This window comes from Electrona antarctica, assembly GCF_951216825.1.
Source record: "Electrona antarctica genome assembly, chromosome: 14".
NCBI lineage: Eukaryota > Metazoa > Chordata > Actinopteri > Myctophiformes > Myctophidae > Electrona > Electrona antarctica.
Genome location: NC_136795.1, coordinates 644,112 through 659,650, shown reverse-complemented (window position 1 = coordinate 659,650; position 15,539 = coordinate 644,112).

Sequence of the window (15,539 nt, the reverse complement as noted above, 5' to 3'; positions counted from 1 at the left end):
CCATGGCGAATAAAATGGCGTTGGTCTCGATTTTGTGGGAGTCTTACAAGCGTCCGATAAAGGGAACTACACTGCAATGCTAGGCCTCGGGTCAGATTTGAGGTTCCCGAGGTCGCAGAAAAAAACTCAGACCATCACGAAGATCGGCTCGTCGCCGCGATCGCAGAGGTGTTCGGCCCATCCCGAACAGACTTACGATCGTCGGCGTAGGCGCGCGTGAACGTCAAACTTTGCTTCACTGGAACGCCACGACGGTGAGGCCTTCCGGGATGATTTTCGGATATGTTATAGAGCTCCCGGAGACGCACGCATGGATCTATAGAACGTCCTCGGGCGACCTTTCTAAGAGGCACGGTCTCGTTTCACTTTTTCAGCCAGGACGCTGTTAGAGTCTATGGGTCTATGACGTGTCTGCATGCACAGAGCCAAAGTGAAGGACGTTTTGTACGACTGTCGGAGGCGTTCGTCCGAGACACCTAATCGTTCGTCTCGGCTGGCTCTCCGACATATCCGAACGTCGGACCGTGATGTTTTATCGTTGGCGCGTTGGCACGCGTCAAAGTCGGCAATTTGTAGGCGTTCGTTCAAGGCTACCGCCGCGGCCGTATGTCCGTTTGGCCCGAAACCTATACGGCTGCGATCGGGGCCGCGACCCGGCCGCGGTGATGGTCTCGGATTTGTTCTGCGACTTTCGCGTCAAAGTCGCAAATTTCGAGGCTTTCGTGCAGGGCTACTGTCGCGACCGTATGTCCGTTTGGCCCAAACCCTATACGGCTACGATCGGGGCCGCGACCCGGTTGCGGTGATGGTCTCGGATTTGTTCTGTCGAATTTCGCGACTTTTCTCGCTAACTTACTTTGTGGGAGCAGTTTATGCTAATGAAGGGCGTGGTTCCGGCTACTTTGTGGGTGTGGGTTATGCAAATTTGATGGGCGTGGTTTCGGCTACTTTGTGGGTGTGGTATATGCAAATTAGTGGGTGTCGCTTATGTAAATTAGTGGGTGTCACCCCGCCTACTTTGTGGGAGTGGTTTATGCAAATGAAGGGGCGTGGCATGCAAATGAAGGTGCGTGGTATGCAAATGAAGGGCATGTTTCGGCTACTTTGTGGGATTTGCTTATGCAAATTAAGGTGCGTGGTATGCAAATGAAGGGGAGTGGTATGCAAATGAAGGGCATGTTTCGGCTACTTTGCGGGATTGGTTTATGCAAATGAAGGGGCGTGACATGCAAATGAAGGGGATTGGTTTATGCAAATGAAGGGACGTGGCATGCAAATGAAGGTGCGTGGTATGCAAATGAAGGGGAGTGGTATGCAAATGAAGGACATGTTTCCGCTACTTTGCGGGATTGGTTTATGCAAATGAAGGGGCGTGGTATGCAAATGAAGGGGAGTGGTATGCAAATGAGGTGCGTGGTATGCAAATGAAGGGGAGTGGCATGCAAATGAAGGTGCGTGGTATGCAAATGAAGGGGCATGGCTCCGGCTACTTTGTGGGATTAGTTTATGCAAATGAAGGTGCGTGGTATGCAAATGAAGGTGCGTGGGATGCAAATGAAGGGGAGTGGTATGCAAATGAAGGGGAGTAGTATGCAAATGAAGGGCATGTTTCCGCTACTTTGCGGGATTGGTTTATGCAAATGAAGGGGCGTGGCATGCAAATGAAGGGGAGTGGTATGCAAATGAGGTGCGTGGTATGCAAATGAAGGGGTGTGGCATGCAAATTAAGGGGATTGGTTTATGCAAATGAAGGGGCGTGGCATGCAAATTAAGGTGCGTGGTATGCAAATGAAGGGGAGTGGTATGCAAATGAAGGGCATGTTTCGGCTACTTTGCGGGATTGGTTTATGCAAATGAAGGGGCGTGACATGCAAATGAAGGGGATTGGTTTATGCAAATGAAGGGACGTGGCATGCAAATGAAGGTGCGTGGTATGCAAATGAAGGAGTGGTATGCAAATGAAGGGCATGTTTCCGCTACTTTGCGGGATTGGTTTATGCAAATGAAGGGGCGTGGTATGCAAATGAAGGGGAGTGGTATGCAAATGAGGTGCGTGGTATGCAAATGAAGGGGAGTGGCATGCAAATGAAGGTGCGTGGTATGCAAATGAAGGGGCATGGCTCCGGCTACTTTGTGGGATTAGTTTATGCAAATGAAGGTGCGTGGTATGCAAATGAAGGTGCGTGGGATGCAAATGAAGGGGAGTGGTATGCAAATGAAGGGGAGTGGTATGCAAATGAAGGGCATGTTTCCGCTACTTTGCGGGATTGGTTTATGCAAATGAAGGGGCGTGGCATGCAAATGAAGGGGAGTGGTATGCAAATGAGGTGCGTGGTATGCAAATGAAGGGGTGTGGCATGCAAATTAAGGGGATTGGTTTATGCAAATGAAGGGGCGTGGCATGCAAATTAAGGTGCGTGGTATGCAAATGAAGGTGCGTGGTATGCAAATGAAGGGGAGTGGTATGCAAATGGGGTGCGTGTTATGCAAATGAAGGGGCGTGGCATGCAAATGAAGGGGTGCGTGGTATGCAAATGAAGGGGCGTGGCATGCAAATGAAGGGGATTGGTTTATGCAAATGAAGGGGCGTGGCATGCAAATGAAGGTGCGTGGTATGCAAATGAAGGGGCCACTCCCCTTCATTTGCATACCACGCACATGAAGGGCATGTTTCGGCTACTTTGTGGGATTGGTTTATGCAAATGAAGGGGCGTGGCATGCAAATGAAGGGGAGTGGTATGCAAATTAAGGTGCGTGGTATGCAAATGAAGGGGAGTGGTATGGAAATGGGGTGCGTGGTATGCAAATGAAGGGGCGTGGCATGCAAATGAAGGGGATTGGTTTATGCAAATGAAGGGGCGTGGCATGCAAATGAAGGTGCGTGGTATGCAAATGAAGGGGCCACTCCCCTTCATTTGCATACCACGCACATGAAGGGCATGTTTCGGCTACTTTGTGGGATTGGTTTATGCAAATGAAGGGGCGTGGCATGCAAATGAAGGGGAGTGGTATGCAAATGAAGGGCATGTTTCGGCTACTTTGCGGGATTGGTTTATGCAAATGAAGGGGCGTGACATGCAAATTAAGGGGATTGGTATGCAAATGAGGTGCGTGGTATGCAAATGAAGGGGCGTGGTATGCAAATGAAGGGGAGTGGTATGTACGTCGTCGTGTAGGGAACATGTACGTCGTCGTGTAGGGAACATGTGCGTCGTCGTGTAGGGAACATGTACGTCGTCGTGTAGGGAACATGCACGTCATCGTGGAGGGAACATGTACGTCATCGTGAAGGGAACATGCACGTCATCGTGAAGGGAACATGCACGTCATCGTGAAGGGAACATGCACGTCATCGTGAAGGGAACATGCACGTCATCGTGAAGGGGACATGTACGTCATCGTGAAGGGAACATGCACGTCATCGTGAAGGGAACATGCACGTCATCGTGAAGGGGACATGTACGTCATCGTGAAGGGGACATGTACATCATCGTGAAGGGGACATGTACGTCATCGTGGAGGAAACATGTACGTCATCGTGGAGGGAACATGTACGTCATCGTGGAGGAAACATGTACGTCATCGTGAAGGGGACATGTACGTCATCGTGGAGGAAACATGTACGTCATCGTGGAGGGAACATGCACGTCGTCGTGAAGGGAACATGCACGTCATCGTGGAGGGGACATGCACGTCATCGTGGAGGGAACATGCACGTCATCGTGAAGGGAACATGCACGTCATCGTGGAGGGAACATGTACGTCATCGTGGAGGGAACATGTATGTCATCGTGAAGGGAACATGTACGTCATCGTGAAGGGAACATGCACGTCGTCGTTAAGGGAACATGCACGTCATCGTAGATGGAACATTTACGTCATCATGTAGGGAACATGTACGTCATCGTGAAGGGGACATGTACGTCATCGTGGAGGAAACATGCACGTCATCGTGGAGGGAACATGTACGTCATCGTGGAGGGAACATGCGCGTCGTCGTAAATTGAACATGTACGCCATCATGTAGGGAACATGTACGTCATCGTGACGTGGACATGTACGTCATCGTGAAAGGGACATGCACGTCATCGTGGAGGGAACATGTACGTCATCGTGAAGGGAGCATGTACGTCATCGTGAAGGGAGCATGCACGTTGTCGTGGAGGGAACATGTACGTCATCGTGGAGGAAACATGTACGTCATCGTGGAGGGAACATGTACGTCATCGTGGAGGGAACATGTACGCCATCGTGTAGGGAACATGTACGTCACCGTGGAGGAAACATGTGCGTCATCGTGGAGGGGACATGTACGTCATCGTGGAGGAAACATGTACGTCATCGTGGAGGGAACATGCACGTCGTCGTGAAGGGAACATGCACGTCATCGTGGAGGGAACATGCACGTCATCGTGAAGGGAACATGTACGTCATCGTGGAAAGAACATGTACGTCATCGTGGAGGGACCATGTACGTCATCGTGGAGGGAACATGTACGTCATCGTGGAGGGAACATGCACGTCATCGTGGAGGGAACATGCACGTCGTCGTAGATGGAGCATTTACGTCATCATGTAGGGAACATGTACGCCATCGTGACGGGAACATGTACGTCATCGTGGAGGGAACATGTACGTCACCGTGGAGGAAACATGTACGTCATCGTGGAGGGAACATGCGCGTCGTCGTGAATTGAACATGTACGCCATCGTGTAGGGAACATGTACGTCATCGTGGAGGAAACATGTACGTCATCGTGGAGGGAGCATGTACGTCATCGTGGATGAAACATGTACGCCATCGTGGAGGGAGCATGTACGTCATCGTGGAGGTAACATGTACGTCATCGTGGAGGGAGCATGTACGTCGTCGTGGAGGAAACATGTACGTCATCGTGAATGGAACATGCACATCATCATGTAGGGAACATGTACGTCATCGTGAAGGGGACATGTACGTTATCGTGAAGGGGACATGTACGTTATCGTGAAGGGGACATGTACGCCATCGTGGCGGGAACATGTACGTCATCGTGGAGGGAACTTGTACGCCATTGTGGCGGAAAGATGTACGTCATCGTGGAGGAAACATGAACGTCATCGTGTAGGGAACATGCACGTCGTCGTAGATGGAACATTTACGTCATCATGTAGGGAACATGTACGTCATCGTGACGGGAACATGTATGTCATCGTGGAGGGGACATGTACGTCATCGTGGAGGGAACATGCACGTCGTCGTAAATTGAACATGTACGCCATCATGTAGGGATCATGTACGTCATCGTGACGTGGGCATGTACGTCATCGTGAAGGGGACATGTACGTCATCGTGGAGGGAACATGTACGTTATCGTGAAGGGAGCATGTACGTCATTGTGGAGGAAACATGTACGTCATCGTGGAGGGAACATGTACGCCATCGTGTAGGGAACATGTACGTCATTGTGGAGGGAACATGTATGTCATCGTGGAGGGAACATGTACGTCATCGTGTAGGGAACATGTACGCCATCGTGTAGGGAACATGTACGTCGTCGTGAAGGGAACATGCACGTCATCGTGAAGGGAACATGTACGCCATCGTGGAGGGAACATGCGCGTCGTCGTAAATTGAACATGTACGCCATCATGTAGGGAACATGTACGTCATCGTGACGTGGACATTTACGTCATCGTGGAGGGAACATGTACGTCATCGTGGAGGGAACATGCACGTCATCGTGGAGGGAACATGTACGTCATCGTGGAGGGAACATGCGCGTCGTCGTAAATTGAACATTTACGTCATCATGTAGGGGACATGTACGTCATCGTGAAGGGAGCAAGTACGTCATCGTGTAGGGAACATGCACGTCATCGTGGAGGGAACATGTACGTCATCGTGGAGGAAACATGTACGTCATCGTGGGGGCATGTACGTCATTGTGGAGGCAACATATACGTCATCGTGGAGGGAACATGTACGCCATCGTGTAGGGAACATGCACGTCATCGTGGAGGGAACATGTACGTCATCGTGGAGGGAACATGCGCGTCGTCGTAAATTGAACATGTACGCCATCATGTAGGGAACATGTACGTCATCGTGAAGGGGACATGTACGTCATCGTGGAGGAAACATGTACGTCATCGTGGAGGGAACATGTACGTCATCGTGGAGGGAACATGTACGTCATCGTGGAGGGAACATGCGCGTCGTCGTAAATTGAACATGTACGCCATCATGTAGGGATCATGTACGTCATCGTCACGTGGACATGTACGTCATCGTGAAGGGGACATGTACGTCATCGTGGAGGGAACATGTACGTTATCGTGAAGGGAGCATGTACGTCATTGTGGAGGAAACATGTACGTCATCGTGGAGGGAACATGTACGCCATCGTGTAGGGAACATGTACGTCATTGTGGAGGGAACATGTATGTCATCGTGGAGGGAACATGTACGTCATCGTGTAGGGAACATGTACGCCATCGTGTAGGGAACATGTACGTCGTCGTGGAGGGAACATGCACGTCATCGTGGAGGGAACATGCACGTCATCGTGAAGGGAACATGTACGCCATCGTGGAGGGAACATGCGCGTCGTCGTAAATTGAACATGTACGCCATCATGTAGGGAACATGTACGTCATCGTGACGTGGACATTTACGTCATCGTGGAGGGAACATGTACGTCATCGTGGAGGGAACATGCACGTCGTCGTAGATGGAGCATTTACGTCATCATGTAGGGAACATGTACGTCATCGTGACGGGAACATGTACGTCATCGTGGAGGGAACATGCACGTCATCGTGAAGGGAACATGCACGTCATCGTGGAGGGAACATGTACGTCATCGTGGAGGGAACATGTACGTCATCGTGGAGGAAACATGTACGTCATCGTGGAGGGAGCATGCGCGTCGTCGTGAATTGAACATGTACGCCATCGTGAAGGGGACATGTACGTTATCGTGAAGGGGACATGTACGTCATCGTGGCGGAAACATGTACATCATCGTGGAGGAAACATGTACGTCATCGTGTAGGGAACATGCACGTCGTCGTAGATGGAACATTTACGTCATCATGTAGGGAACATGTACGTCATCGTGAAGGGAGCATGTACGTTATCGTGTAGGGAACATGCACGTCATCGTGGAGGGAACATGTACGTCATCGTGGAGGAAACATGTACGTCATCGTGGAGGGAGCATGTACGTCATCGTGGAGGAAACATGTACGTCATCGTGGAGGAAACATGTACGTCATCGTGGAGGGAGCATGTACGTCATCGTGGAGGGAACATGCACGTCATCGTGAAGGGAACATGTACGTCATCGTGGAGGGAACATGTACGTCATCGTGGAGGGACCATGTACGTCATCGTGGAGGGAACATGTACGTCATCGTGGAGGGAACATGCACATCATCGTGGAGGGAACATGCACGTCGTCGTAGATGGAGCATACCACGCACCTTCATTTGCATACCACGCACCTTCATTTGCATACCACGCACCTTCATTTGCATACCACTCCCCTTCATTTGCATACCACTCCCCTTCATTTGCATACCACGCCCCTTCATTTGCATATTATGCCCCTTCATTTGCATACCACTCCCCTTCATTTGCATACCACACACCTTCATTTGCATACCACGCCCCTTCATTTGCATACCACGCACCTTCATTTGCATACCACGCACCTTCATTTGCATACCACTCCCCTTCATTTGCATACCACTCCCCTTCATTTGCATACCACGCCCCTTCATTTGCATATTATGCCCCTTCATTTGCATACCACTCCCCTTCATTTGCATACCACGCACCTTCATTTGCATACCACGTACCTTCATTTGCATGCCACGCACCTTCATTTGCATAAGCCAATCCCACAAAGTAGCAGAAACATGCCCTTCATTTGCATACCACTCCCCTTCATTTGCATACCACTCCCCTTCATTTGCATACCACGCCCCTTCATTTGCATATTATGCCCCTTCATTTGCATACCACTCCCCTTCATTTGCATACCACGCACCTTCATTTGCATACCACGTACCTTCATTTGCATGCCACGCACCTTCATTTGCATAAGCCAATCCCACAAAGTAGCAGAAACATGCCCTTCATTTGCATACCACTCCCCTTCATTTGAATACCACTCCCCTTCATTTGCATACCATGCTCCTTCATTTGCATACCATGCCCCTTCATTTGCATACCACTCCCCTTCATTTGCATACCATGCCCTTCATTTGCATACCATGCCCCTTTATTTGCATACCACGCACCTTAATTTGCATACCACTCCCCTTCATTTGCATACCACTCCCCTTCATTTGCATACCACGCACCTTCATTTGCATAAACTAATCCCACAAAGTAGCCGAAACCATGCCCCTTCATTTGCATACCACTCCCCTTAATTTGCATACCACTCCCCTTCATTTGCATACCACGCCCCTTCATTTGCATAAAAATAATCCCACAAAGTAGCCGAAACATGCCCTTCATTTGCATACCACTCCCCTTAATTTGCATACCATGCCCCTTCATTTGCATACCATGCCCCTTCATTTGTATACCACGCACCTTCATTTGCATACTACTCCCCTTCATTTGCATACCATGCCCCTTCATTTGCATATCACTGCCCTTCATTTGCATGCCACGCCCCTTCATTTGCATAAAATAATCCCACAAAGTAGCCGAAACATGCACATTCATTTGCATACCACTCCCCTTAATTTGCATGCCACGCCCCTTAATTTGCATAAACTAATCCCACAAAGTAGCCGAAACACGCCCTTCATTTGCATACCTTGCCCCTTCATTTGCATACCACGCACCTTCATTTGCATACTACTCCCCTTCATTTGCATACCATGCCCCTTCATTTGCATATCACTGCCCTTCATTTGCATGCCACGCCCCTTCATTTGCATAAAATAATCCCACAAAGTAGCCGAAACATGCCCTTCATTTGCATACCACTCCCCTTCATTTGCATACCTTGCCCCTTCATTTGCATACCACGCACCTTCATTTGCATACTACTCCCCTTCATTTGCATACCATGCCCCTTCATTTGCATATCACTGCCCTTCATTTGCATGCCACGCCCCTTCATTTGCATAAAATAATCCCACAAAGTAGCCGAAACATGCCCTTCATTTGCATACCACTCCCCTTAATTTGCATACCATGCCCCTTCATTTGCATACCATGCCCCTTCCTTTGCATACCACTCCCCTGCATTTGCATACCATGCCCCTTCATTTGCATACCACTGCCCTTCATTTGCATACTACGCCCCTTCATTTGCATAAGCCGCTCCCACAAAGTAGCCGAAACACGCCCTTCATTTGCATACCACTCCCCTTCATTTGCATACCACGCACCTTCATTTGCATACTACTCCCCTTCATTTGCATAACATGCCCCTTCATTTGCATACCACTCCCCCCTTAATTTGCATACCATGCCCCTTCATTTGCATACCACTCCCCTTCATTTGCATACTACGCCCCTTCATTTGCATAAACTAATCCCACAAAGTAGCCGAAACACGCCCTTCATTTGCATACCATGCCCCTTCATTTGCATACCACGCACCTTCATTTGCATAAACTAATCCCACAAAGTAGCCGAAACACGCCCTTCATTTGCATACCATGCCCCTTCATTTGCATACTACTCCCCTTCATTTGCATACCATGCCCCTTCATTTGCATACCACTCCCCTTCATTTGCATACCATGCCCCTTCATTTGCATACCCCTCCCCTTCATTTGCATACTACGCCCCTTCATTTGCATAAGCCACTCCCACAAAGTAGCCGAAACACGCCCTTAATTTGCATACCACTCCCCTTCATTTGCATACCACGCACCTTCATTTGCATACTACTCCCCTTCATTTGCATACTACTCCCCTTCATTTGCATACCATGCCCCTTCATTTGCATACCCCTCCCCTTCATTTGCATACTACGCCCCTTCATTTGCATACCATGCCCCTTCATTTGCATACCACTCCCCTTCATTTGCATACCATGCCCCTTCATTTGCATACCACTCCCCTTCATTTGCATACTACGCCCCTTCATTTGCATAAGCCGCTCCCACAAAGTAGTCGAAACCACACCCACAAAGCAGGTGGGACGCAGCCCACTAATTTGCATAAGCAAAATGTGTGTGAAATGCCCCCGGAAATATGATCCATCCATCCATCATCCATCCATCCATCCATCTATCATCCATCCATCCATCCATCATCCATCCATCCATCATCCATCCATCCATCCATCTATCATCCATCCATCCATCCATCATCCATCCATCCATCCATCATCCATCCATCCATCCATCCATCATCCATCCATCCATCATCCATCCATCATCCATCATCCATCCATCCATCCATCATCCATCCATCCATCATCCATCCATCCATCCATCATCCATCCATCCATCCAGCCATCATCCATCCATCCATCATCCATCCATCCATCCATCCATCCATCCATCATCCATCCATCATCCATCATCCATCCATCCATCCATCCATCCATCATCCATCCATCCATCCATCATCCATCCATCCATCCATCCATCATCCATCCATCATCCATCATCCATCCATCCATCATCCATCCATCCATCCATCATCCATCCATCCATCCATCATCCATCCATCCATCCAGCCATCATCCATCCATCCATCATCCATCCATCCATCCATCCATCCATCCATCATCCATCCATCATCCATCATCCATCCATCCATCCATCCATCCATCATCCATCCATCCATCCATCATCCATCCATCCATCCATCCATCCATCATCCATCCATCATCCATCATCCATCCATCCATCATCCATCCATCCATCCATCCATCCATCCATCATCCATCCATCCATCATCCATCCATCCATCATCCATCCATCCATCATCCATCCATCCATCCAGCCATCATCCATCCATCCATCATCCATCCATCCATCCATCCATCATCCATCCATCCATCCATCATCCATCCATCCATCCATCCATCCATCCATCCATCCATCCATCCATCATCCATCCATCCATCATCCATCCATCCATCCATCCATCATCCATCCAGCCATCATCCATCCATCCATCCATCATCCATCCATCCATCCATCCATCCATCATCCATCCATCCATCCAGCCATCATCCATCCATCCATCCATCATCCATCCATCCATCCATCCATCCATCCATCATCCATCCATCCATCCATCATCCATCCATACCATCCATCCATCCATCCATCATCCATCCATCCATCCATCCATCATCCATCCATCCATCCATCCATCCATCCATCATCCATCCATCCATCCATCATCCATCCATCATCCATCCATCCATCATCCATCCATCCATCCATCATCCATCCATCCATCCAGCCATCATCCATCCATCCATCATCCATCCATCCATCCATCCATCCATCATCCATCCATCATCCATCCATCCATCCAGCCATCATCCATCCATCCATCATCCATCCATCCATCCATCCATCCATCCATCATCCATCCATCATCCATCCATCCATCCAGCCATCATCCATCCATCCATCATCCATCCATCCATCCATCCATCCATCCATCATCCATCCATCATCCATCATCCATCCATCCATCCATCCATCCATCATCCATCCATCCATCCATCATCCATCCATCCATCCATCCATCCATCCATCATCCATCCATCATCCATCATCCATCCATCCATCATCCATCCATCCATCCATCCATCCATCCATCATCCATCCATCCATCATCCATCCATCCATCATCCATCCATCCATCATCCATCCATCCATCCAGCCATCATCCATCCATCCATCATCCATCCATCCATCCATCCATCATCCATCCATCCATCCATCATCCATCCATCCATCCATCCATCCATCCATCCATCCATCCATCCATCCATCATCCATCCATCCATCATCCATCCATCCATCCATCCATCATCCATCCAGCCATCATCCATCCATCCATCCATCATCCATCCATCCATCCATCCATCCATCATCCATCCATCCATCCAGCCATCATCCATCCATCCATCCATCATCCATCCATCCATCCATCCATCCATCCATCATCCATCCATCCATCCATCATCCATCCATACCATCCATCCATCCATCCATCATCCATCCATCCATCCATCCATCATCCATCCATCCATCCATCCATCCATCCATCATCCATCCATCCATCCATCATCCATCCATCATCCATCCATCCATCATCCATCCATCCATCCATCATCCATCCATCCATCCAGCCATCATCCATCCATCCATCATCCATCCATCCATCCATCCATCCATCCATCCATCCATCATCCATCCATCATCCATCCATCCATCCAGCCATCATCCATCCATCCATCATCCATCCATCCATCCATCCATCCATCCATCATCCATCCATCATCCATCATCCATCCATCCATCCATCCATCCATCCATCATCCATCCATCATCCATCCATCCATCCATCATCCATCCATCCATCCATCCATCATCCATCCATCCATCATCCATCCATCCATCCATCATCCATCCATCATCCATCATCCATCCATCCATCATCCATCCATCCATCCATCCATCCATCCATCCATCATCCATCCATCCATCATCCATCCATCCATCATCCATCCATCCATCCATCCATCCATCCATCATCCATCCATCCATCCAGCCATCATCCATCCATCCATCATCCATCCATCCATCCATCCATCCATCCATCCATCCATCCATCCATCATCCATCCATCCATCCATCCATCCATCCATCCATCATCCATCCATCCATCCATCCATCCATCCATCCATCCATCCATCCATCATCCATCCATACCATCCATCCATCCATACCATCCATCCATCCATCCATCCATCCATCCATCCATCCATCCATCCATCTATTTATTTATTTATTTATTTATTCATTCATTCATTCATTCATTCATTCATTCATTCATTCATTCATTCATTCATTCATTCATTCCCCCCGGAAATAAATAAATAAACAAGGATAATCATCCATCCATGTGTGACGATTGTTTGACACACATCATGTCAAGTCATGTCTGTCTATAGCAAGAGGTGGGGGGGGGGGGGGGCCAAAGCATATTTTAGACTGATTCAGTATTGACCATATTAAGCCAGGTATCACGGCAGACAGCACTAATATAATAAACAAACGTGAACGGAGCACTGCTGCCAACATAGTACACGCATATAGTGGCCATACTGGCATACTCACCATAGCCTGGTCAAGGTTTCCCCTTGGTGGACGTGACATTTCCAACTATTGCCACCGCGAGAGCCCCGGGAGCGCGTCCGGGACGGCGGCCCGGTTCGAACGAGATTCCCCCCGTCCGAAACGGACAAGGGACGGCCGAGATAGGGCCGGGGACCCCCGCGGACCCCCTCCGCGGACCCCCGGCCCTATGGAGGGGCCGGGATTGATTTATCCTTAGTCCTTAGTCCTAGTAGTAAAAAGTAGTAGTAAGGTTGAAATCGTTTTTTTGCAAGTAGAAATTAATCCGGGTTTTACAGGGTTAGTCATTCATTCATTCATTCCCCCCGGAAATAAATAAATAAGCACGGCTAATCATCCATCCATGTGTGACAATTGTTTGACACACGTCATGTTACATCATGTCATGTCTATCTATAGCAAGAGGTGGAATTGACGTCAGATCTTCTACACAAAGCAAAACAAAAGGGAGCAGTGCACCACCCTGTGGCACCAACTGGCACTGCTGACTGTTACAAATTGACAGTGGATTATCTTGGATTACGTCCGCCAAAATACATTCCAATAGTACATTTACTTGACCAAAAGGTAAAGACTGATTTATTTTGATTTATTTATTCTGGATCCTTAGTCCTTGGTCCGAGGTCACGAATCTTGACTCGAACCAGCATCCTCTGGCAGGCACCGTAGGAAGCTGCCCAAACCACTGAGCTATCGTGGAATACTCTTAACCATGGATTTGGGGTAATTTTATCTTTTTGTTTTTTTGGAAGGGAAGACAAAAATAAAAAAAGTCTATTTTACCAATGCAAAGGGTGAAATATTGTCATAATGTACGTTGTGTTTGTTTTGGAAAGGAAAAACTGTTTTAATGTACTTTGACGTTAGGGTAGAGTTTGTTTAACAGTACTTGTGAGGACTCTCTCTCTCACACACACACACCAGAGACTGGCAGCTGATTGGCTCATTCAGGGTTGCCAGGTTGGTGGCTGTCAGGTTGTCTAATGCCTGCTGTATTGTGTGTGTGTGTGTGTGTGTGTGTGTGTGTGTGTGTGTGTGTGTGTGTGTGTGTGTGTGTGTGTGTGTGTGTGTGTGTGTGTGTGTGTGTGTGTGTGTGTGTGTGTGTGTGTGTGTGTGTGTGTGTGTGTGAACCAGCTACACTGGCATTTAAACACATTCATATTGTAACTGTTGCCACTATAGGTGATATAGTTTGCTTTATTCCTAAAAGGTACAAGTTCATAATGAAGAAGTTCATAATTAAGTCACATTTACGTCAAAGTCATGTTCCGTGTCTCGTTTGGTCTGCTCATGTAAATTGGGTACACAGGTTTTTTGTGTAAGTGTGGCGGGGTGGTATAGATTAAGGTAGCCAACGACGCCACCTGGGGAATTGCAGTGAGGACATGAATAGCAACATGGACACACACACACACACACACACACACACACACACACACACACACACACACACACACACACACACACACACACACACACACACACCCCCCTCTGGGGGTTGCGAGTGCGACCCCCATGTTGAGAACCACTGCATAGAGACAACATTCACACCATAGGCTACTGCTTATACAAATATGTCATTTTCGACTTTGTGGATCTGCTACTTTCATGCTTTCGTGTGACGCTGTAGTGTGATCAAGTAAGATATTAATGTACAGAGGGAAAAAAAGGGGAAACAGAGTTTCTAGAATTGGCCTGTTATATCACCAGCATGAGACTGATGTGGGTTTTTTTCAGTGGCATTTGTTCCTCTGCCTAGTGGGAATGTACGCACATTCCCACTAGGCAGAGGAACAAATGCCACAATTTCATGGAAATCACACGCTGTGTTCATGATTTGAGTTATTAATTATTAATACAGTTGCAACCACTATATTAATGGCAAGTATTTCATACAGCTTAAGTTAAAAAATAATCTGAACTGTCCTTTAAAACCAAGCCAGCAACCTGCAGCTTGTAGCCGTCAGCCTCAGAACCCACGGAGAAAGAGGAGTAAGAGGCAGACGCTGTGTTTCCCTCAAAGTCCTCCATGTCCACCCTCAGCTGATACTTTCTGTCGTTGGTGAGGATATGCATGTTCTCCCTTTTTATATATACTTTATTGAAAATTATTCAGGGGTTTACAAATTATGCAAAAATTACATAAAAAAAAAAAAATATATATATATATATATATATATATATATACT